The sequence below is a fragment of the Grammomys surdaster genome, unplaced genomic scaffold (genome assembly GCF_004785775.1).
Source record: "Grammomys surdaster isolate TR1022 unplaced genomic scaffold, NIH_TR_1.0 65, whole genome shotgun sequence".
NCBI classification, from domain to species: Eukaryota; Metazoa; Chordata; class Mammalia; order Rodentia; family Muridae; genus Grammomys; species Grammomys surdaster.
In genome coordinates, this window is record NW_021604567.1 from 13,946,573 (window position 1) to 13,972,810 (window position 26,238).

Genomic DNA, 26,238 nt, shown 5'->3' on the forward strand with positions numbered 1-26,238 from the left:
GAGGAGAGGAGAGGAGAGGAGAGGAGAGGAGAGGAGAGGAGAGGAGAGAAATGCCTAGACATTTCACAAAATGACATATTCAGAAGCAAACACCTAAAATTTTCATGGTCTCTTATTAAATACATTGCTATGGAACTCAACATGAAGGGACAAGAGCTCAGAGAAAGAATGAAGCAGAGTCAAAACAAGAGAGGCATCTGTTGGTCAATTGACTGGAAAGAATTGTAATCATCACCTAAGTGACTACGGAATGGACAAATGATGCCTGAGGTGAACACTGTGACTCCCTTGATGTACTGTCACCAATGGGCAGCAGATCTCAGATCTATAGTCTATATGTATCATCTTGGACTCATCATTAGATAAGGAGCCAACCTAAAACTTTTTCCATATCTTTATTTCTTTTATCCCTTTGACAATCATTTTGATCCAGTCAAATCGCTAAGCTATTTGTTTCTTTTGATCTGCACTTTCTTCTTCAGTCTAGGTCTGGGAAAAGTCTGCAGAGCTGAAACTTGTCCTCTCAAAAACCTACTAATAAGTGTTCATGAAAAGTCAACCCAGACATTTCTAGACAAAAATCCAAAACAAAAAAACAAAAACAAAACAAAACAAAACAAAAAACAAAACCAACTGTGACATTCAAGACTTATATGTTGACTTTATTTTTGGCTGTATTTTTCTGATAAAATCACATTTTTATGAAGGCGTTTTGCTTTAACTATAGTATATTTTATTTGTTCCACTTATATTACATATATATGCACATACACACACACATTAGATGATAAAAAGGAGCTTATATCTTTGCATTAAGGGGTGCATAGTATCATGTAGTATATTTCATGGTCTTCAACACAAGATGCTTTTAATATGTTTAATGAAACAATTTCATTAAAGGCTTAAAACTTATCATAGGTCTATAATAGCATCTGAATCAGGACTTCTAATGTGATCATCAACATATGCTTTCCAGTATCTATAGAAGCTTAGCATGTTGTATTTATGCATTTAGGAGTGTGTGTGTGTGTGTGTGTGTGTGTGTGTGTGTGTGTGTGATTGTGTCTATGTCGGTGTGTGTCTCTGTGTCTATATGAGTGTATATATAATAACGTATTTTGGAAAGAGGCCACAACATTTGAAAGACAGCAAGAAGGGGTAACTGGCAGTGTTTAAAGAGAGGAAAGCAAGGGGAAAACTCTGTAATTATATTAAAGTCTCAAAAAGTTGAAAATAAAACAAGGATTTCACAGCCTATCAATTATTAAATATGCAATGTGTGATCTGTCTGTCTCATTAAATTTTATCCCAAAGATCATTTCTTATCCCAATTGTAACAAATCTTCCTATTTTCCATTACTGCTAAGCTGACTTTCCATATCTTCTTGTTGTTTAATTTTTTAAAAATCAAATGGCAACTTAATATGATTTTAAAAATCTGTATCCACAGATGCTGAGAACTTTTTATGGTTGTAGTTCAGTGAGTACTTAGATATATGAGTTGGTAATGTCCACACCTGGGTGGACAATTCTATCTTTGCGTACACAGTCTCATTCCTCACTGTGATCAGTGAGCATGATGACATAATCTGTATACAACAGCATGCTTTCTCTGGGGCAGTCTGAGCACTTTTAAATCATTAGCTTGGATGTTTTCCCTCCAATCCTACCTTACAATATTGATTCCCAGAGCTTAGGGAGCAAATTCCAATATGTGTGGTCAGAGATCATGTTATGATCCACGGCAACACAGGGATCACTAAAAAGTAAATAGATGCAGATGAACTAAAGATCCTTCTCTTATCAAATTGAAAACACTGTAGGCAAACAGCAGAACAGACAATATTCTCAAAGACATGATTGACCAAAGTTTAAATTCAGAAGCCTCTCTCTCTCTCTCTCTCTCTCTCTCTCTCTCTCTCTCTCTCTCTCCTCTCTCTGATTTTGATTCTATCTCTGCGTCTCTGATGAAGTGTGGTCACGAAATAAAATATGACCCCAAGGAAACATACAGGGGTGTGAGTGAGACCCAAATTCAGGCCGCACTTTCAGGCACCAATACACCAGTAGCTGTGACGAAAAACGATGCTCCCAGGTCCTGCTAAAGGAGCACACAGGAAATCAAGCAACTCTGGAAAAGAGTTTAAATCCAAAACTAGGCAACAAATTATAAGCATGTCAATGCACCATTCCATTGTGCCAGGAAGAGAGGAAGCCCCGCACAATAACGAGGCTCAGTCTGAACCTGGCATACACTCGTTTGCATCTCCTCATGTTTACTAATGTTACCCTCCTCCTTTCTTCGCTGCCATGTTTCAAGATTAGAGAGTGACGTGTACTATTTTCAGACTGAAAAATCCCTGGATTATATTCCTTGAGAGATTCCTTGAAGGGTTCAGAACATAACTGCATTTAGTCTTGCTTCCGTTTTGGTGCCATTTCAAACTTGGAAGGTTGGAATTATTGGATATAAACATAAACGAATAGTTTGATTACCTTTGCTTTTCTCAATATTTTTTGTCCATAACTCTAACTTTTGTTTACTGAGGTCTTGCTTTTGAATACAAAACAGATAATAGCTTCTGAAAGGACTATTGATCAACAGTCTTCTAGCAGGTGTCTATAAACAGTCACTAGTTTTCATCCATCAAAATTAAGGTTGCTTATTGTGGTAGTTTGAATATGCTTGGCGCAGGAAGTGGCACTATTTGTAGCTGTGGCCTTGTGGAGGAAGTGTGTCACTGTGGGCGTGTGCTTTAAGATCCTTCTCTTAACCATGCGGAAGCCAGGCTTCTGCTAGGTGCCTTCTGAACAAGAGGTGGGACTTGGAGCTCCTTCTGCACCATGCCTGCCTATGCTGCTGTGGTCCTGCATTGATGATGATGGACTGAACCTCTGAACCTGAAAGCCTGCCCCAATTAAATGTTGTCCTTATAAGAGTTGCCGTGGTCATTGTTTATGTTCACAGTAATGAAAGCCTAACTAAGACATTACTTAATTTTGATAGAAAATCATCCTTACCTGTGATTCATCTTCCTCGTGAGCTCTGCTTGGCAGCCTTACAGTGTGCCTTGAGGCAGAATGTATCCCTTGCTGATATGGTGGCAGTTGTTGAATGTGTTATTTGCTGGTGGAGCTAAGAGGATCATAAGCACACCAGGAACACCAATAGGATGGAGTTCTTGTTGTATACTGACAGACAAATACTGGAGACCCAAGAATATGGATGAAGAAAGGAAACAGAGATGCAGTCTGTGACATAGGACTCAACCTGAAATTAGAGTCCAGAATATACAAGGATTTTACATTTTTAAAGCAGCCTGAGAATATACAATTTTAGGTGTTTGTAATTATAAAAAGGAGTAGTCATGTCAATATTTCTGATTTTCCAAAAGTAAAGAACTATCTTTAGATTTTTAAAAAATAAATACTAATATAAATGTGGAGCTGGAGAGGTAGCTCAGTCATGAAATACACATGGTGTATTTCCAGAGGTCCCAGGGTTGGATTTTCAGCTGGCAACTGTCTCTAACACCAGTGCTAGGAGATCCAACACCCTCTTGAATCTCTGTGAATATATCAACACGGTGATGAGCAAGTCACATGAAAAAATGCTTACTGATATTATCATGTCTAAATAATTGGACCAGTGATTCTCAACCTGTGAGTTTCAACCCCGTTGGGAGGCACATATCTGATATACTACATATCAGATATTTATATTACAATTCATAACAGTCACAAAATTATGGTTGTGAAGTAGCAATGAAATAATTTTATGATTGCAGATCACCACAGCATAAGGAATTGTGTTGATGTGTTTCAGCATTGGTAAGGTTGAAAACCACTGAATTAAGCTTAAGAAGACTACCTGTGGAAGAAGCTCTGAGATAAAGATAATTCAGTGATAGTCTACAACACTAAGGAAGTGCCCTGGATTCTATCTCCAACAATTCATGAGAAGGTTTAAGGCAATATTATTTTGGCATTCAAACAGAACTCTGTTTGCTTTGTATGAAGTATGTTTTCATTTCTCTATTACCACAGCATCTGAAACATAGCAGGAAATGTATCTGGAAAAGTGATAAGCTTCTCTGTAAGATGCTATGCTTATATTCACAAGAGGGTTTGAAGTCGATAGCTAACGGAATTTATCTTGATATGCAATGTAAGTTATCAAATTGCTAAACACCTAAGAGCTACAAACAGAGAAATAGCTGAACAAACTATGGTACGTTTTCTGATTTTCTATGTTTACCAGTTTTAGAGGGTAACTTATCTATGTAGTCTGACATGTACACATTTATTATATGACATATAACACTGATATATGTTATTTAAAAAAGATAATTGCTCAATCTTACTATACAATTATCCTATCTATAGAGAAGTTTGTAAAAGAATTTAAATTATTTCACTGTAATTTCCCAAAATTAAGGGATTTAATTGTATGGAAAGAGCATATATATCTATTTTATAATTGATATTTATTGACCGTTATCCATCTTTTTTTTTAGAATTAATATGTGTTTTGGAATGTATTTGTATATAATTAAAATATTCATAGACTATAAAATAGAACAATTATTTTTATATCATGGTTAATTGAACTAATGAAAATACTGCTTATTACAGCTAAAATCCTGAATTAATATAAAACTTTCTTGGTTTCAAACTCAAAACAAAGAAACAATTTGAAACCAATTGATGCACCAAAGACTTGGAGCTGGAGAAGCATCCAGGAGGTAGAGAAGCATCCAGGAGGTAGAGAAGCATCCAGGAGATAGAGAAGCATCCAAGAGGTAGAGAAGCATACAGGAGAAGTAGAGAACAAAAAGGTGAATATTTTGAATTTGAATCAAGCAAGGACTCAGAAATCGGCCACCTACATGAATATGGGTTGGCTTCTTTCTATTCATTCTTATTGCAGCATAATTTTTTCAAGTGACACTTGCTAAATTTACCTGTATATTTAAATGCATTTTAACTAGATGGTGTTCACACAGCATGTGTACAACTCGAATGGAAACTGTGTGTCAGCTTATAAGAACAATTTTTGGTATCCTTCTCGAGTCTATCTCCTCCCAGAAGTCCTCATTCACGGGCACTCCTAGTATCTGTTCTTTCTATTCTCCAGACTTCCATGGCATGGAGACACATATTAGGTAATTTTTGAGTCTGGTTTATTTCCTTTAATATCATGATTTTTGATGCATTCTTTCTTTCACAACAATAAATTCTTTTCTTTTTCACTTGAAGGATTATAAAGCATTACATTACAGTGAGGTCCTACAATGCATATCATGATTAGTCAAGTAATGGACGTTATGCTTAATTTTATTTTGAACATAAAGACTAATGTACATTTGTACATTTTCCTGTACATCAATAAGCTTCTGATATTGAAATTGTATGATCTGATAGTAAGCGCATGAATGAGTTTATAAGATACAATTTGATTATATTTTCCCTGAGGCTTTAGCTAATTTACATTCCCAACAGAAAAGTAGAGAGGATGCCTTTCTTCAGATTGTAGGTATTTTGAGTCACCAAACAATAAGATACCACATGTGTGTTTAATTTGCATTCCTTTAATGATTAATGATGTTGATTATCCTATTATTTTCCCTGTTTTCCGGTGGTTTTTCTTCCAATATTTTAAAATTTGTTGAAAACTTTAATTTCCTTAGATTACAAAAATCCTGCATTTGGTCTGTTTATAGGTCCCTTGGCATATATGCAATTCCATTGGCTACAGAATTTAATTTTCTTTTTAATATTTGTTACTAGGAAAAGTCTTAAACTTTAGAAAGTTTAATTTGTGGATTCAGGGAGATGACCCAACAGGTTAAGAGCAGTTGTTGCTCTTGTAGAAGACCTGGGCCATTCCAGCACATACACAGTGGCTCACGACCACCATAACACCAGATCTAGAAGATGAGACACGTGATTATGTACACTGCTGGCACCAGGAATGAATGAAGTATATTCAAGGACAGCGCCATGCACATACAAAAAGTAAATAAATTTTTAAAAATAAATTTTAATTTTTATTGCTTCTTTGTGTTATTTTTCTTGGCTCTACCAACCTAGTTTTCCTAACAGTTTTCTTACAGAATTTCTTAGAACTATTTTTTATTATTATTTCTGGAATTTGATGTGTTCAAGTCAAGATTTGTGCTTGTGTCCACACAAATGCCCACCTCTAGCTTCTTTTGATGTAACAATTCTTCTGTCCTCACTGTACATCAGCCCTTACATTACACCATTTGATTTCCTGTGTGAAACTGTGCCTAGTTTCACTGTATGCCTGTCCCCAAATCGCCATCACCCTATGTCAATTATAACCCTGTAGCTTTAGACCGTCTCTCAAAATCTAACAGTGTAAGCCTTTGTTCTTAAAATTTGTTTCCACCCTCTTGGGTCTTTGCATTTTCATGTAAGTTTTAATGTCAGCTCATGAATTACTATAAACTTTCTTGCTAAGATTCCATTAACTAATTGTATTGAATAAGGATATTAATTTAAACATGGCCCCCCAAACCTCATTGAGATTAGAAATTCGTGTATTTTGTGAGCTTTCTGAGTAGGCATCCTTATAACATTTATGAATGACAGTTTGTTCAGGAATGTTAATGCTACTTACTTTCTGTCTCTAACTTCCTTATAATTTCATTATGCCCTTGGCACAAAGGAGAACAGAATTTTTGAGAAGAAGACTCTCTTCCTTGTCTATCAGTCTTCAAAAGCACGGTTTTGTTTTGTTTGTTTGTTTTGTTTTGTTTGACTGTAAGCTCCATGAGCAGAGAATGTTCCTTGTCTTTATGGTTTGCCAAAACCTTTATAATCGGTAGTGAAAAAATTGTGAAGGTATATATTTTCACCTGTTAAAATAATCAAGAATCTTTGTGTTAAGGGCTTGTGACATAGCTCTGTGGGTAAAGGTATTTGCAGCTAAGTCTGACAATAATACATCACTTGAACATTCTATAAATAATTTCAACCTACAAAGTTTTGACATTAAACTAAAAAAAAAATGAATACTTGCTCCTCAAAAACCTTTACAATTACTTTAATTAGAGTAAATGGTAGAAGTTATTCTTTTATGAACATGCGAAGTACTTTTTAGTGAGTCTGAAAAAGAGGAGATACATCTCTATTGTGAGAAGGAAACATATAGACTTATGTCATTCTAGTAAAAATATTATTTTATTACATATGAGTATATTCATCTTATTAGCTTTCATATTGGTCAAATGTAGCATGATAAAATAGGAGACATCTGATTGTTTACTATATTGGCCACATCATATGTTTATTGATATAGCCAAAGTCATGCCTCCTCCTGGAAAATATTTAGTTATCAGGGAACTAGCATCGTATCTATTGTCAAATAAATATTTATTAATTAATGAAATTAAATGGCTTACTATCTTTTGATTTTTCTTTTTCTTTCTGTATGTCAAATTGCAACTTTAATCATGACATTTAGGAGACAGAAATATATAGATCCCTGTGTTTTTTACATCAGCTTTGTCTACATAGTGAATTACAGGCCAGCTAGCTATATAGCAATAACTTCTTTCAGAACACCTAAACCAAACCAAATAAACAAAGAAAAATCTAAATAGAATATGGTAAAAATTCTTTGACAGAAAGTCATGAAACACTCTTGTGAAACTTAGGGAGATAGATTAGGAAGGAAAAATTAACCTGAAACTGCTGCATTTTCTTTTATAAGAAAGCAAACCATATAAAACTTGTCAAGAACTCCCTGACTTGACAACTCTAATGGAAGTATTAAATGCAGATTACAACAGGGAAAGCAAATCACACACTGAATCATAGATTTATAGACATCGCTAAGTTGCAATATGAACAAAACCTCTAGTGGCATTGCACTAACACCTGAGAAGAGCTTTCTTCTACTTTCTTACTATCTTCTGATTTTTTTCTAATAAAAGTTATTTTAATTTCGTTAAAATTAAATTGAGGTATGTATTCATTTCTAAGTTGGTTAATGACATCAAAGAAGATAAATAAATAATTTGGTGCTGTAACCCTATTTCTTTTTCTCTCTTTTACATGTGAGAGTTTAAATGCTTGTTACTGTAAGAATTGCATGCAAAGACCATCCTGGCGTCTGGTATTTAAAAATGAGTGGAAATAGCAACAGGGCAATTGTCCATCCTGGTTTGGGTGAGTGAAAGTTAATAAATAGAAACAATTCCACATAGTGGTTAAATATATACTTCTTCCTCTCAATATTCAAAGTGTCAGCCTACTCTTAACTTCCAGAATTACTACTCTAAATTTGATGCCCAATGAATGAGAGACTCTTTATCATCTGTTACATCTATGTTTATTTCCATGGGATGTCATAGCAAAGGGGAGATGTCAATTATCTTATCCAGTGCTGGAACCTTCAGACTACGTTTCTAACCTGCCTGGCAATATCTGTCCACTGATCAACAGCAGCATGATGGGTACAAAGTCCTCAACACTTCCTAACAGTATCTGAGTCCTGATCCTCCGGAGGGACTTTTTCCCTGGTACTAAAAACCTGGTCAAAACCAGAAGACTGGAGAGAACAGAAGCCTCAAACCTACTATTTTTTGGAAACACCCATGTTATTAAACTGCATTCTAAATATTTAGTGTAAACCCCTTACGTATATGCTGCTCTCACCTTGGTTCAGTGAAGCACTTCTCTGTAGTAGATAGAGGCTAATGCAGAGACTCAACTGGTCAAAGCGCCAAGTATAAATGACATCGAGTACTCTGAAGTGGATGTGACATCTGCAGCAACCTTTCACCAAAGTTCAGAAAGCATGCAAAAGCGGGTGACTACGGAGGGAGGAAAGTTGTGAAATCCTGACTTCTGGAGCTCGAGTGACAGTGGCACAAAATAACACACACCGGCTGTACATACCTGCACAATTCCTGAACTAGATAAACCCAATCACAATTATCGCATGGATAGCATAGGAAAGAACCAAGGCCTGCCCTTAGGAGAAGAGCCATAGGCAGGTGATTGCCCCGGACGTTCTTGCTGCATGAGTTCTGCCAGGAAAAGTTGCCTCCAGTTAAATCAGAAGGAGCATTAAATGTATAAAACTAACTACAGCAAACTGAAAGTAAGAAATACAAACAAAAAACAGAAGTAATGAGGACAGACAATACTTTTAAGAAATCCGCAGCAAAAGAAACAAAATACAAACGCATAAGGTAGGCCGTGTCCTTTGTGTTTTCTACTTATTTTCTCTTTTAACCCAGGAAAACAAAAACATTTTTTTACGTGCTTAGCAAGAAAGAACTCTGGTGCAAAAACTTAACGTTGCACAAGTGAAAGGAGAAGATCAAGGAATGCTTATCACAAAAAGAGGTTAAAATACCTAAGACTTTTATTATAAATCACAAAACACTTACAAATACCTACATGCATGGTCCTTATGAAGCCTCCAAAACCAGAAGATGCAGCAGGCTATACCCAAATTCACTCTGTCTACTACAAGCTTACATTTCACATTTGTCTGTAAATTACACTTTAGTTTTCAGCTTTCCTAATGTGCAGGCATGTGTCTTTATGTATTTTGTCACAAAATTGCATTTTGGGGAGTTGGCTTTTCCAGTAATGGCTGTTTACTGTTTGTTCCTGTCGGATCATGTGTCTATTATATTGTTAGTGATTCTACCTTGCATCAGTTGTTTGATGACACTGTATCTACCATCACAGGTTTTCTTTATTTCTCCAAAGACTTCAAACTGTAGAAAAGTATCTAATTTACAGTAGAAATGTGAATATAATAAAGACTCATACATCCCTCATTAACTTTTGTAATTAATATCTTTAGTTTGATACATTAGTGAAATTAGTTATTGTCAATATATTAGTACCTAAAGTTTGTATTTCATTCATTTTCATTAGATTTTTTTTCTATAATATTGTCTTATTGTACCAGGACTGGCCAAGAATGATATACTAAATTCAGGTTTCATGTTTCTTTTTTTTCAATAATCTATTTATGTACTTTATATCCCAATTGCTTCCAGACTTCCTCCTCTCCTTCCAAACCTACTCCCCTACCCCCATCCCCTTCTCCTCAGAGGAGGGGAAGTGTCCTATGGGTAACAACCTGGCCTGATACAACAAGTCTCAGCAGAACTAAGAGCATACCCCCACTGGGACCCAACAATGCCAGCCAGTTTAAGGATGGGAATTCAAAGGCAGGTACCAGGGACTGAGATGTAGACAAAACTGTACCTCCACTACAAATGTGTATGGGGACTAGGTCTAGTCCCTGCATGGTCTTTGGTTGGAGAGTCAGTCTCTGTGAGCTGCCATGGGCCCAGATTAAATGACTCTGTAAGTCTTCTTGTGGTGACTGTGACCTCTGTGGTTCACTCAATCCTACGTTCTCATCCACAAGACTCCCTGAGCTCTGCCTAATGCTTGGTTGTGGGTCTCTGCATCTGTTTTCATCCCCTTCTAGATGATTCCTCTCAGGAGACAGTTATGCTAGGGCTAGGCTCCTGTCAGCAAGCAAGCAGAGTATCATTAATAGAGCCAGGCATTAGTTCTCTCCCATGGGGTAGGTCTCATGTTGGGCCAGTCATTGGTTGCCCATTCCTCCAACTGCTGCTATATCTTTTAGGCAAAGCTAATTTGGGGTCAATGGTTTTGTCAGTAGGCTATTGTCTTGCTCCCTCCACTGGAAGTCCCACAAGACTACAAGAGGTAGACACTTCAGACTTCTTATCCCCAGCTGTTAGTAGTCTCAGCTAGGGTCAAACCTATAGACTCTCAGAAGTCAGCTAGGGTCAAACCTCAGAAGTCTCCCCTGTCCCAGGTATCTCGCTTGTCTGAGAGATGATCCACACTTATCTCCTACCCTCTCACAGCCTTTTTCTGCTCCCCTCTCTTCACACCTGATCTTTGTCCTCGTTTCCCTCTTCACCCCTCTCCTTTGCAGATACCTCCCTTCATCCATCTCAGATGTCTACTGTATTTTCCCTTTTGAGTGAGAGTCAAGCATCCTCCTTTGAGCCCTCCTTGTTACCTAGTTTCATTGGGTCTGTGGAATGTAGCACAGCTATCCTGTATCATAAGGGTAATGCCCAATTAAAAGTACGTATAAACTATGTGTGTCTTTCTGGATCTGGGTTACCTCATTCAGGATGATCTTTTCTAGTTCCATCCATTTGCTGCAATTTTCGTGATGTCTTTGTTTTTAATAGCTGAGTAGTATTCCATTGTGTAAATGTACCACATTTTCTTTATCCATTCTTCAGTTGAGGGATATCTAGGTGGTTTCCAGTTTCTGGCTATTACAAACAAAGCTGCTCTGAACATAGATGAGCAACTGTACTTGTAGTATGGTGGGCCAACTTTAGGGTATAAGCCCGGAGTTGAATCTTGTGGTATAAATATTCCCAATTATCCTAATTTTTTAGTATGTTCTGTAGGGATGCATTTGTGAATAGATGTTGTTTAAACTTGGTTGTTGTCATTGTATATATTGTTATCTCCATCTATGGTGATTGAAAGTTTTCTGGGTATAGTAGTCTGGGATGACATCTGTGGTCTCTTAGAGTTTGCAAGTTATATGCTCAGGCCCTTCTGGCTTTTTGAGTCTCTGTTGAGGAATTGGGTGTAATTTTGATAGGTCAACTTTATGTGCTACTTGACCTTTGCCCCACATGGCTTTCAATGTTATTTCTTTGTTTTATACAGTTAGTGTTTAAATTATTATGTGGCAGTAAGATTTTTCTCTTCTGATCTAGTCTATTTGGTGTTCTGTAAACTTTTTATACAATTACAGGCATATCTTTCTTTAGATTAGGGAAATTTTCTTCTATAATTTGTTGAAATTGTTTTCTGGGCCTTGTAGCCAGCAGTCATCTCCTTCTTCTCTTCCCATTATACTTAGATTAGGTCTTTTCAAAGAAATTTGATCCTAACATCAAATTTCTTGGATGTTTTGTGTCATTAAATTTTTAGTGTTAGCATGTTCTTTGACTGACGTATTGATTTCTTCAATCACATCTTTTACATTTGAGACTTTCTTCCATCTTTTGTTTTCTACTGCTGATGATGCTTCTGTAATTCCTGTTCTCTTTAACTAGATTTTCCATCTCCAGCATTCTCTCAATTTTTTTTATTAAAAATAAGGGTTTTTAAAATTCTATTTGCTTCTATTTTCTGGTCAGAAGATGCTCCAACATATAACAAGGACATGCTCCACTAGATTCATAGCAGCCTTATTTACAATAGCCAGAAGCTGGAAAGAACCCAGATATCTTTCAACAGAGAAATGGATACAAAAAATGTGGTACACAATGGAGTATTACTCAGCTATTAAAAACAACAAATTCTTAGGTAAATGCATGAAACAAGAAAATATTATCCTGAGTGAAGTAACTCAATCACAAAATATTCACTCACTGATAATTAGATATTAGCCCAGAAGTTGACAATACTCAAGATTCAACTCACAGACCACATGAAGCTCATGAAGAAGGGAGACCAATTGTGAGTGCTTTGATCCTTTTTAGAAGGAGTAACAAAATACTCAAGGAAGCAAACGTGGAAACAAAGTGTGGGACAGAAACTGAAGGAGGGGCTGTCTGGAGACTATTCCACCTGGGTATCCATCCCATGTGCAGTCATCAAAGGTGGACGCTGATGTGGATGTCAGGAAGTGCATGCTGACAGGAGCCTGATATAGCTGTCTCCTTTTTTCTGTTTTTTTTTATTGGATCTTTTCTTTATCTACATTTCAAATATTATCCCCTTTTCCACTTTCCCACACCCTGCTGGAAACTGCCTATTCCATGCCCCATCACTGTGCTTCTATGAGGGTGTTCCCCATCTATCCTCCCTGCCCTCTCACCTCCCTGCCCCATCACTGTGCTTCTATGAGGGTGTTCCCCATCTATCCTCCCTGCCACTCTCACCTCCCTGCCCTGGCATTCCCCTACACTGGGGCATTCGACCTTCACAGAACCAAGAGACTCTCCTCCCATTGATTCCCATCAAGACCATCTGCTACATATGCAGCTAGAGCCGTGTGTCCCTCCATGTGTAATTTTTGGTTTGTGGTTTAGTTCCTGGGAGCTCTGGGGGATCTGGTTGTTCTTCCTATGAGGTTGCAAACCCCTTCAGCTCCTTCAGTCCTTTCTCTAACTCCTCCATTGGTGACCCCATGTTCTGTCCAATGATTGGCTGTGAGCATTTGCATCTGTTTTTGTCAGGCTCTGGCAGAGCTTCCCAGGAGACAGCTATATCAGGCTCCTGTGAGCAAGCACTTCTTGGCATCAGCAATAGTGTCGGGATTTGGTGACTATATGGAATCAACCCCCAGGTGGGGCAGTCTCTGGATGCCCTTTCCTTCAATATCTGCTCCACACTTTGTCTCTGCATTTGCTCCCATGAGTATTTTGCTTCCCTTTCTAAGAAGAACTGAAGCATCCATGCTTTGGTCTTCCTTCTTCTTGAGCTTCATGTGGTATATGAATTGTATCTTGGGTATTCTGAGCTTTTGGGCTAATATCCACTTATCAGTGGGTGTATACCATGTGTCTACTTTTGTCACTGGGTTACCTCACTCAGGATTATATTTTGTAGTTCCATCCATTTGCCTAAGAATTTCATAAATTCATTGTTTTTAATAGTCTAGTAGCACTCTACTGTGTAAATGTACCACATTTGTTCTATCCATTCTTTTGTTGAAGGACATCCAGGTTCTTTCCAGCTTCTGACTATTATAAATAAGGCTTCTATGAACGTAGTGGAGCATGTGTCCTTGGTATATGTTGGGGCATCTTTTGGGTATATGCCCTGGAGTGGTATAGCTGGGTCCTCAGATAATACTATGTCCAATTTTCTGAGGAACCACCAGACTGATTTCCAGAGTGGTTGTACCTGTTTGCAATCCCACCAACAATGGAGGAATGTTCCTCTTTCTCCACATCCTCACCAACATCTGCTGACACCTGGATTTTTGATCTTAGCCATTCTGACTGGTGTGAAGTGGAATATCAGGGTTGCTTTGATTTGCCTTTCCCTGATGACTAATGTATTTCTTTAAGAGATTTATTCATTTCCTTTTAAAATGCTTCTATCATCTTTATAAGATGGCATTTAAAATCATCTCTTTTGCTTCAGTTGTGTTAGGATATTCAGGGCTTGTTCTCTCTACTGATGCCATGTTGCCCTGGCTCTTGCTGATTGTGTTCTTATGCTGTACTTTAGCCATCTGGTTGTCCCAGGTGTTGACTGTATGTTTCTGACGCAGGCAAGACTCCTGGGGGAAGCTGGCAGAGCCATATGCCTGACAGTGGAGGTCAGGGAACAGCATGCAGCTCACCTCTGCTGGCTGTGTAGCAGGTAGACTCCATCTGCAGGAGATTGGCAGGGGAGAGGTCAAAGTTGAATTTTCCTTGAGCTTCCATGCAGGGATCCCCAGGGAAACAGCGAGAGCTGTGGGCTAGAAGGCAGAGCTTGGAGACTAATGGCAGCTCAACTATGCTGGCTGTGCCCAGGTGGACACAGCAGGCACTGGCAGTTGCCATGTTCCTTAGGCTTTTACTGTCTTCAGTTTTCCAGATATTTGTGATTTGTGGTTAGATAACCTTGATAGTTCTGAAGAGTACTAGTTAGGTACATTATAAACCATAAATTAGTTAGTACTTTTGTAATGACATGTGGTTATATTAAGGTAATATGCTTAGGAGAAAAGGACCACACAAGAAATATACCATGTTAATAAGACTATACAGGGATATACTAAAGCATCCTGGTTGTGAGCTACAAAAGTAAACATTTTTTTCGCCTCAAACAATCACGTGACAGTCAAAATACAAGTGTACCAAGAATGTTGTATAAAGTTACTTTCAGTCTATCTATGTAGGGTATGTAACCAAAAGTTTCTCAGAGGCCCTGATGAAAGTAGGAAGGAAAACTTCATCCTGTTTCTTTGTTTAGGTGTGGACTTGAAAAGCCAGTCTGGAGATGGAGCCAGTACCATAAAAGAGGAGTCAGCTTTGGGGACTCAGATGCTTCACCATATGCTGTATCTGAGTTTCTTTTTTCCAATATCATCTTATTTTGTTAAAATCTCAGCCTTTCCTCCTTTCTAATGGTATAAAGGAAGCTATTCTTCTTTAAACTTAGTTGGTGTATATCATCATGTATGCAAACCTCCTGGTTCCATCTATTTCTTCTGTCTTCTTTTTTTCTCATCCCTGGCCCTCCCACTTGACATCTCCAAATTTTAGACCACTTTTCTGTTAGTTCAGGTCCTAGACAATTTTTCCACCATTAATTTTTTTATAATAATCTGTTAACATATAATACATATCACACTATGGTATTAGCATTATTTTGAAACCAATGTTGGAATTTTATGGATATAAGTATGAATATGTGCCACTTCTCTATTGAGATTTACTTTGAAATGTCTGAGGTGTTTCCATGTTTACATTCTTCGTAAGATTTGTGAACTTCACACATTTTCTTCATTCTAGTGTTAACACAAAAGATCATTCAACCTATTGTATTTTGAACTTACTGAACTTAAAAACTTTATTTGTGCAAGTGAAAATCTTTCTTAGTAGTATGTTCAAATTTTTTGATGCAACTCAATACTATCAAATATATTTTTAAGGATTGCCACTTTTGATTATAATTTCTCATATTCCACTGATTGTATATATTCATGAAATACTCTAATGGTTACTAAAACATTGTAATTATGTAAAAATTCACATCTTCAGGGATGATGTGCAGTCTGAATGTCATCATTATTACTCACTGCACAATAACAACTATTCACATGGCATTTACATTGTACTAGGCATTAACGTAATCTTGACATAATTTAAATTATCAAGCTATATGCAATTTCTCCTCCATTTATGAAAGGCATTCAAGTATTCTTGGAGTCTTGTGTCTGCTGGGAGTTATGATTTAGTGTGCTATACTTGTCTTCTGACAGCATGGTAAAGCTCACTTATAAGTTCCAAGACATTTTATTTTTTGTATCTTTAATTTTTTTCCATAGAGAATCATGTCATATTCAAATACATATACCACAAATGTTTTATTTCTCTTTCTTCCAGTGCTCAACATTGAAAAAATGCTGTGTTGTCTTATTGCTAGTCTCAGCACGCAAGTATCAAGTTTCCTGCCATCATCACAAAAACCATTTGCTACCTGAAGTCAGTCCCTTAGAATATTCACATCAATAGTCTCATGTATTTAAGATGACTAGGCTTATATCGATGGATGTTTTCTATAGTTTGTGAGCTGTAGTTTTAGAAAATTTCAATGCTTTTAATTATGTGATCAGATATTAGCAAAGCTAAACAAAAAGAGAAGACAAAAGTTCAAAAAGGAAAAAGGAACCAAAAAACTGAGTGAAAGAGCCTGAGATGAATAATTCCTAGGTAGTTGATGTTTGCTGTTGGAATATACCAGTATCATTCTAATTTGCTGTAACTGTAGTACAGGTGTCAAAATCAAAGAATACATCAGAGGATTAAAACTAACTATGATTGAATCTTAAACATATATTACACATAAAAATCTCTAAATATGCATATTTTCTCAGTCGAACAAGCATACCTTCAGATTGTCTCCCAGCAAATGTTGACATAATGAATCTTATGAGATAGAAACTCAAATATTATTCTTCTTAGGTGTGTCTTCAAACACACAAGAAAAACAGTCCAAAGTTTGAAATACTTGTGAGAAACAAAATCTTAAATAAATTATATGCATCTATGATGTGTCTGTGTCTCATTAGATGCTGAAATAATACACAGTGATAACACAATTATTTCAAAGACACCACATTTCAACTATGATGATGGGTTTAAATGACATGATTTCATGAGAACATTAGTTAGATAGTGGCAATACTGTGCTAGAAAGAAGATTGTACCCCTTAGGTTTCTGGACCCAGGCCTCAGCTTCATTCACAGTTCTGAACTCTCCTTATTCTCTCTCAGTCTGATACTGGGTCTGTAATGACATTTCTTCCAGCGGGAAGCTCAGAGTAAGTAAAAGTTAAAAGATATGCCGTGAAAGGAAAAGTATTAATAACCAGCAGTTCGTCAGGGTGAGGTTAAGACGGAACTACTCTTCTCTAAATGTTTTTAAATTTGTTTGTTCTCATGCATATCCTGGGGAAAGGGAAAGTGTACTCAGCAGCTGTAAGGTTATCCTCAAGCCCATTATGTTTCATAGCATTAACCCTCACAAGACTTTCTCTTCTAAGAACACTTGATTTTCTAAGATAAATAAAAGTAAAATGGGAAATGAATTATCCACATCTCAATAACCTAATAATCTAAGAGTGCATTCTTTTACACTTGAGACTAACACCAAAACCTATAACATATTCTGGATAGTGTGCAGAAAACTACTAGACCAGAGGTTAGAGAATTCAATATTTCCTGCTTTCCCATGAGTACTCACACTAGTCAGTAGTTTAACTTATACTACAGAAACTTTATAAAATTGTCTCATAAGAACTTGTTAAATTAATGACTAACTTAGTACTTAGATCAATTAAATTTAAAGTGTGTATGGACACACAGACAGTGAGCTCTAAGAACAGTTGCTCCTGGGAGTTATGTGTCTGAGAAAATGACCTGGGAATCAGGAACACACAGGCACCCTCAGAGCGGAGAGTGAGGTTAATGACTCTGAAAGAAACAATAAAAAAAATTTAAAAGAAAGTCATGACAAACATTTAATGAGAAAATTGATCTCAAAAGGAAATATATGTGCTACAAGGTATACAACATCACTAACTGTTGAAGAATAACCAATCAAAAGTACCAGAAATTATCACCTCTGCCCATTAATATATCAATAAGTAAATGAATATATATATATATATATATATATATATATATATATATATATATATACTGAAAACGATATGGAAAAAGAAAATCCATGTGGATGCCTGATGCAAATTTGGTTGGATATAACCATTATGGAACAAGATGAAGCTTCCATTGCTCTTTCCTGAAGGTTTGGGATATATAACGTAAGTTTCAGTACCAGGTACTAGATATCTCCCCACAGTTATTGGTCAAGGAGGCCCCAGGGCGCTCTACAACATTACAGGTTATTTCCTTCACTCTTTGTTGGTTGTTTACCAAAGCTAGATACTATGAATCTGTGTTTTAAAAAAACAAGCCACATGCTTGGGTTGTAAAACATAGAGAAATCAAGCTAGAAGTGACCAAAAAGTTCTTCCCAGTTGGCTGGTGTTCTAGTGACTGAAGGTGCTATGCACACTGCTAAGAAAGAAATGTAACCTGTAGTCTTACCCAGATGTGGATCCCACATGCTACAATAACATCTATCTTAGGAAGACAAAGCCACCAAAGCACTAGTGGCATGACTAGAACACATTTTCTCATTGGTTGTGAGGCTTTTTCCACAGGAGGGAATTCCTGCCTGATAAGATAAATCTAGACAAAAGCCCATTGCTGAGGAGACCATAGATCCTTGAGAACAACCTTCTATTGTGGTTTTGCTAAATGTGTTGTCAAAATGCCTATAAATGATTTTATTTATATTTCTGGATTTGTGCTGCACTCTGATATTCATCACAGCAGCTTCTTTTTAAGGTAGGCATCAGGCAATTCAGAGACTCCCAACTTCTTGTCACTTAGCAGAGAAAACATAAAAATTGGCTGCTTACCCCTACACAGGTTAGCTGTAGAACCCATTCTAAAACTCAGAGAACAGTAGATGAGGAAGTAGAAAGAACATATGAGCCAGAGGTTGGAGATGAGGGCTGAAAAATGTGTCTTCTGTACATGAGATCCACATACATCCACACACTCATACAACTGTGGTTATCTGCACAAAACCCGTAAAATATCTAACCTGTCATTATTTCATCAGCATGAGGGATTCGCTCAAAATGCCCACCCTAGCATCTCTCCAGGTCTCCCTGTGGGACCAGTTCAGTTCTCTCTGGGAATGTTTTTCTGAGAACACATCCTTGCCTGGCATCTTGTCCCATTTCCCTACAGCTTTATCAATAGCCTTATCTGTTCACCCATTGCCTTTCCTCAAAGTTACCTGAGCATGAGTTCTCTTAGATTCTGCTTCTGGAAGTTGTGAAACCATAAACTTATCCACAGTTATCACTGCAAATGAATTTATACCAAGTTTAAAAGTATGAATGACAGCACTTTCTATTTTGATGATATGCTATCCATGATTCTGATTTCCAGGCCTAGTGAGATGAAATGACAAAAACAGATAAGATCACAGACGCAATATAATAATGGAAAGCAATCATACAAAAAGTCATGTCTGACCCAAGGTTCAAAGAAATGATTTTTTTTCCAAAGAGATATCAAAGAAAAAAATTTTGATGGAATAAAATGAGCAAAAATATAATGGTCTGAGGATTTCAAACATCTTAACTAATACATTATTATAAAGAATAATATTTGATGGGTGAGAAGCAGGGAATTGCTTCTCAGCAAATAAAATGGATAAAATATGAACTCAAAATATTCACTAAGTGTTATGATAAGGAGTTGATTGACTTTTGATTGACAGAAACAATATGCATACACTCGAGGGTGAGGCCACGGTTGATAGAGTTCTATCAGGTGCTTTCCAGGAGGGTTTGAAGTTTGGATACATAGATATGCTGAAGATTTGTCTGAATTAATATAATTGTGTATAACAGAAGAAGCCCATCTGAGGAGAAGCCCATCATTTAGATGATGAAAAATTTAGAGGAAAGATACAGGAGTTATATGTAATTGATTAACCAGCTGAAAGGAAAAATTCTAGACTTTGGAACATATGTTTCCTTCCTCCATAAGGTACAAGTACTAATAGATATATTTTTATCATAATTTATCTAACCCTAACATTTTCCTCCCATCCTCAGTTTTCATTCCATCATTCCCTCTTTATATTCACTTCTTCACTACATTGCCAAAACATTATTCTTTATTTAAATACAAAGTTAATAGGGTGGTGGAGATGGCTTGGTGGGTAAAGGTGCTCCCTTCTGAGCCTGATGACCTGAGTTGACTCATCTGGATCCACAGGGGAAACTCAGAGAACTAGACCACATAATCTATTCTCAGACCTTCACATATGTTCTGTGACATGAGCAGCCCCATGCATACACATATCTAAAAAATATAATTTAAAATCTATAAAAATACAATGGATAGCAAGCACAGAACTCTAAACGTGGACTACTTACTAAAGAATTATTGTTAGTCATAAGAGAGTTCAATGATAAACATATATGAACAAAATGTTTCTTTTTAATCATCACTAAGGAAATGTCAACAGAAAGAAAAAGAAAGTCTGATCAGTGAATGTTTCAAGCGTGAAGCATTTTATGTTTTCAAAGATCAAGGGAAGATTCATGCTGATACCATACTCATAGAAGTGCCATAAGTCCAAATGTTGTAAACAATTAAAAACAAAAAATTAAAATGTTTATTTAACAGTGGTACTTTGTATGTGTATTAGCCCAGTTAGTTATACAAAAAGCCTTTCATACCATAGTGCTGATGACAATACCCAAAAGAGTAGACATTACTTAAAAGTCAAAGAATAGTCATTAGAAATCCTGATTATTGTTTGACCTATTCTAACAATGTAAAGCCTGTTTTGGTATAAAATGGCCATTTTGTTTACATTATCTTATGTTCTGTGTGCCTGTATTTTGTGTATATGTGGACAGACACATCCAAAAGCTGATGTGTCCCCCATGAATGAACCCTAGCACACATATTGATGTCCGATGACAGTGAAGGTGTTGATTCACTCCTTCAACCCTGTGAGTTTCAGAGTTCAAGCTCAGCTTATGAGGCATTGCAAACTGACGTTCTCATCAAACAGATAGTTTGCTACAAATGACAGAGTATATTAATTTTTAGAGTATAATTTCTATCATTACATGCTAAGCATATCATACATTATACATTTCCAAAATAGTACATTCAAACCTTCTAAATCTTCCCCTGGGACCTGAAAAAGACAGTCCTTAGTTATAGTTTTATAGTTGTATAGTTGTATAGTTGTATAGTTGTATAGTTATATAGTTTTTATCCAGGTGGATAATGTTATTTGACTACTGCCAGGAAAATACTTAGATGTATGTATGGATTATTGTGGAGGGTAAGGATGAAAGATGTTATGTTATACTCTTTCAATTAATGGAGAGATTAATATCCTCATGGAAAGACTTATTGAAGAGAAGAATATTTAAATATAGTCAAAGAGAGGCTGATTATATACTACACATATTGAACAAGCCTCTATTATTCAGAACTCCTGATCTGTGAACCAACACCTATCCTGAGATTTTAAGCAGTAGAGTGTCTGATGTCAGAAAACTAAAGTATACATAGTGACAATGTTATTGGTCACTATGTACGCCCTCTCTGAATACATGTGTTTCTGGTGATTTGACTGTAAAGGATCCCATAGACTCATATGTTTTAATTATTAATGATCACGAGTGGTATGATTTGACAGGGGTTAGGAGGTATGGCTTTGTTGGTGGAAGTATGTCACTAGGGATGGACTTTGAGATTTCAAAATCACAAGGAAAGGCCTGTGATTCCCTGGATAATAGACCAGAAGATAATCATTCATTTTCTTTACTGAGTGAATCTTACGCCTACTTCATCTTGCCTAATTACATGGCCTGTTATCAACAACAACAACAAAAAAACCTTTAGTTATTTTATTTAAATACTTCTAGGGAATTACAGACAACAAATTTCATTAATTGACAATAACCCAAACATATGTAACTTTGCAATTTTCCATATGTTAATGATGATAAAACACTTTTAGATATGCTCATGGTATTTGCTTTAAATAATCATTCAACTATTAAGTGATATATTTAAAAATTGACATCTAGTTTATATAAATATTTTAAAGAAATTAACAACTTGGAGAAGTACAGAAGCTGGATATTAGAAACTATGGATTACCCCTTATATTTCTGTCTGTATCTGATTCTGTCTGTTTTGCATTTATAGTTTTCCAGCTTTTTTCAAATTAAAAATATTTAAAAGAATTAAAATTAAATACTTAAACTAATAAAGTCATATATTATTATTGCTTTATATGTATATTACTTTATTCTATTTACAGTGTATTAAGTTTGACAAGTAAATATGCTTTGTAGGAGAAATAACTTTACGAGATTAAGTCAAATTTGCAAGCAGAATACTGAATTACAGTTTTCTCTACTGCACAGCATTTTGGTTGCCGCTCTGTCTTATTGACTGTGTCCTTTGCTTTACAGAAGCTTTGCAGCTTTATGAGGTCCCATTTGTCAATTTTTGTTCTTAGAGCACAGGCCATTGGTGTTCTGTTCAGGAACTTTTTCCCTGTGCCTATGTATTCCAGGCTTTTTCCCAGTTTCTCTTCTATTAGTTTCAGTGTGGCTGGTTTTAGGTGGAGGTCCTTAATCCATTTGGAATTGAGCTTTGTACAAGGAGATAAGTATGGATCAATTTGCTTTTTTCTACATGCTGACAACCAGTTGGACCAGCACAATTTGTTGAAAATGCTATCTTTTTTCCATTCGATGGTTTTAGCCCCTTTGTCAAAGATCAAGTGACCATAGGTATGGGGGTTCATTTCTGGGTCTTCTATTCTATTCCACTGATCCTCCTGCCTGTCTCTGTTCCAATACCATGCAGTTTTTATCACTATCGCTTTGTAGTACAGCTTGAAGTCAGGGATGGTGATTCCTCCAGAAGTTCTTTTATTGCTGAGAGTAGTTTTCGCAATCCTGGGTTTTTTGTTATTCCAAATAAATTTTAAGATTGCTCTTTCTATCTCTGAGAAGAATTGAGTGGGAATTTTGATGGGGATTGCATTAAATCTGTAGATGGCTTTTGGCAAAATAGCCATTTTTACTATATTAATCCTTCCAATCCATGAGCATGGGAGATCTTTCCATCTTCTAAGATCTGCTTCGATTTCTTTCTTCAGGGGAATGAAGTTCTTGTCATACAGGTCTTTTACTTGCTTGGTTAGGTTCACACCTAGGTATTTTATATTATCTGTGACTATTTTGAAGGGTGTCATTTCCATAATTTCTTTCTCAGCCAGTTTATCTTTTGAGTAGAGGAAGGCTACTGATTTGCTTGAGTTAATTTTATATCCAGCCACTTTGCTAAAGTTGTTTATCAGGTTTAGGAGTTCTCTGGTGGAAGTTTTGGGGTCACTTAAGTACACTATCATATCATCTGCAAATAGTGAGATTTTGACTTCTTCCTTTCCAATTTGTATCCCTTTGACCTCCTTGTGTTGCCTAATTGCTCTGGCTAGGACTTCCAGTACTATATTAAATAAGTAGGGGGAGAGTGGGCAGCCTTGCCTAGTCCCTGATCTTAGTGGGATTGCTTCAAGTTTCTCTCCATTTAGTTTAATGCTGGCTACTGGTTTGCTGTATATTGCTTTTACTATGTTTAGGTATGGACCTTGAATTCCTGACCTTTCCAAGACTTTTATCATGAAGGGGTGTTGAATTTTGTCAAATGCTTTCTCAGCATCTAGTGAGATGATCATGTGGTTTTTTTCTTTGAGTTTGTTTATATAATGGATTACATTGATGGATTTCTGAATATTGAACCAACCCTGCATTCCTGGGATGAAGCCAACTTGATCATGATGGATAATTGTTTTGATGTGTTCTTGGATACGGTTCGCTAGAATTTTATTGAGTAATTTTGAATCAATGTTCATAAGAGAGATCGGCCTGAAGTTCTCTTTCTTTGTTGGGTCTTTGTGTGGCTTAGGTATGAGTGTAATTGTGGCTTCAAAGAATGAGTTGGGTAATGTACCTTCTGTTTCTATTTTGTGGAATAGTTTAAAAAGAATTGGAATTAGGTCTTCCTTGAAGGTCTGATAGAATTCTGCACTAAAACCGTCTGGTCCCGGGCTTTTCTTTGTAGGGAGACTTTTAATGGCTGCTTCTATTTCTTTTGGGGTTATGGGATTGTTTAGATGGTTTATCTGGTCCTGATTTAACATTGGTAACTGGTATTTGTCTAGGAAATTGTCCATTTCATCCAAATTTTCCAATTTTGTTGAATATAGGCTTTTGTAGTAGGATCTGATGATTTTTTTAATTTCCTCAGTTTCTGTTGTTATGTCACCCTTTTCATTTCTGATTTTATTAATTTGGATACTGTCTCTCTGCCCTCTGATTAGTCTAGCTAAGGGTTTATCTATCTTGTTGATTTTCTCAAAGAACCAGCTCCTAGTTTTATTGATTCTTTGGATAGTTCTTTTTGTTTCTATTTGGTTGATTTCAGCCCTGAGTTTGATTATTTCCTGCCGTCTACTCCTCTTGGGTGTATTAGCTTCTTTTTGTTCTAGGTCTTTCAGGTGCTCTGTCACGCTGTTAGTGTATGCTCCCTCCAGTTTCTTTTTGTAGGCACTTAGAGCTATGAATTTTCCTCTTAGCACTGCTTTCATTGTATCCCATAGATTTTGGTATGATGTGTCATCATTTTCATTAAATTCTAAAAAGTTTTTAATTTCCTTCTTTATTTCTTCCCTTACCTGATTATCAAGGAGTAGGGTGTTGTTCAATTTCCATATGAATGTGGGCTTTCCATTCTCTTTGTCATTTTTGAAGACCAGCCTTAGACCATGGTGATCTGACAGGATGCAGGGAATTATTTCAATTTTCTTATATCTGTTGAGGCCTGTCTTGTGCCCAATTATATGGTCTATTTTGGAGAAGGTACCATGAGGTGCTGAGAAAAAGGTATATTCTTTTGCTTTAGGGTGAAATGTTCTATAGATATCTGTTAAGTCCATTTGGTTCATAACTTCTGTGAGTTTTACTGTATCTCTATTTAGTTTCTGTTTCCATGATTTATCCATTGCTGAGAGTGGGGTGTTGAAGTCTCCCACTATTATTATGTGAGGTGCAATGTGTGTTTTGAGCTTTAGTAAGGTTTCTTTTATGTAAGTCGACGCTCTTGTATTTGGTGCATAGATATTCAGAATTGAGAGTTCATGTTGGTTGACTTTTCCTTTGACAAGTATGAAATGCCCTTCCTTATCCTTTTTGATAGTTTTAAGTTGAAAGTCAATTTTATTCGATATTAGGATGGCTACTCCCGCTTGTTTCTTAGGACCATTTGCTTGAAAAATTGTTTTCCAACCTTTTACTCTAAGGTAGTGTCTGTCTTTGTCACTGAGGTGGGTTTCCTGTAAGCAGCAAAAAGCTGGGTCCTGTTTGCGTATCCAGTCCGTTAGCCTATGCCTTTTTATTGGGGAATTGAGTCCATTGATGTTAAGAGATATTAAGGAGAGGGTGTTGTTGCTTCCTGTCATTTTTGCTAATAATGGAGACATCGTTTGTGTGGTTATCTTCTTTTGGGTTTGATGGAAAAGGATTATTTTCTTGCTCTTTCTAGGGTATGATTGCCCTCCTTGTATTGGATCTTTCCTGCTATTATCCTTTGTAGAGCTGGATTTGTGGGAAGATACTGTGCAAATTCAGTTTTGTCATGGAATATCTTAGTTTCTCCATCTATGGTAATTGAGAGTTTTGCTGGGTAAAGTAGCTTGGGCTGGCATTTATGTTCTCTTAGGGTTTGTATGATATTTGTCCAGGATCTTCTGGCTTTTATAGTATCTGGTGAGAAGTCAGGTGTAATTCTGATAGGTTTGCCTTTATATGTTATTTGGCCTTTTTCCCTAACTGCTTTTAAAATTCTTTCTTTGTTTTGTACATTTTGTGTCTTGATTATTATGTGACGGGAGGTGTTTCTTTTTTGATCTAGTCTGTTTGGCGTTCTGTAGGCTTCTTGTGTGATTATGGGCATCTCATTCCTTAGGTTAGGGAAGTTTTCCTCAATAATTTTGTTGAAGATATTTATTGGCCCTTTAAGTTGGGAATCTTCACTCTCATCTATACCTATTATCCTTAGGTTTGGTCTTCTCATTGTGTCCTGGATTTCCTGGATATTTTGAGATAACAACTTTTTGCATTTTGCATTTTCTTTGATAGTTGTGTCGATATTTTCTAAGGTATCTTCTGCACCTGAGATTCTTTCTTCTATTTCTTGTATTCTGTTGGTGATGCTTGTGTCTATGACTCCTGATTTCTTTCTTAGGTTTTCTATCTCCAGGGTAGTCTCCCTTTGTGCTTTCTTTATTGTTTCCACTTCCATTTTTATG

The 26,238-nt window shown here is 36.5% G+C and overlaps 1 protein-coding gene and 1 long non-coding RNA gene across 2 annotated transcripts in view; one reads left to right on the plus strand and one right to left on the minus strand.

Moving 5' to 3' along the window:
• The window catches only part of Gpc5 (glypican 5), a 1,275,516-nt gene that overhangs the window by 1,065,166 nt on the left and 184,112 nt on the right, over positions 1-26,238 (plus strand). The window lies entirely within an intron of this gene.
• Positions 1,720-6,755, minus strand: LOC114624821. Its single transcript, XR_003711972.1, has 3 exons — positions 6,647-6,755; positions 3,022-3,271; positions 1,720-1,759 (listed from the first exon to the last, which is right to left on the minus strand). It is a non-coding gene; the product is annotated as an uncharacterized LOC114624821 (long non-coding RNA).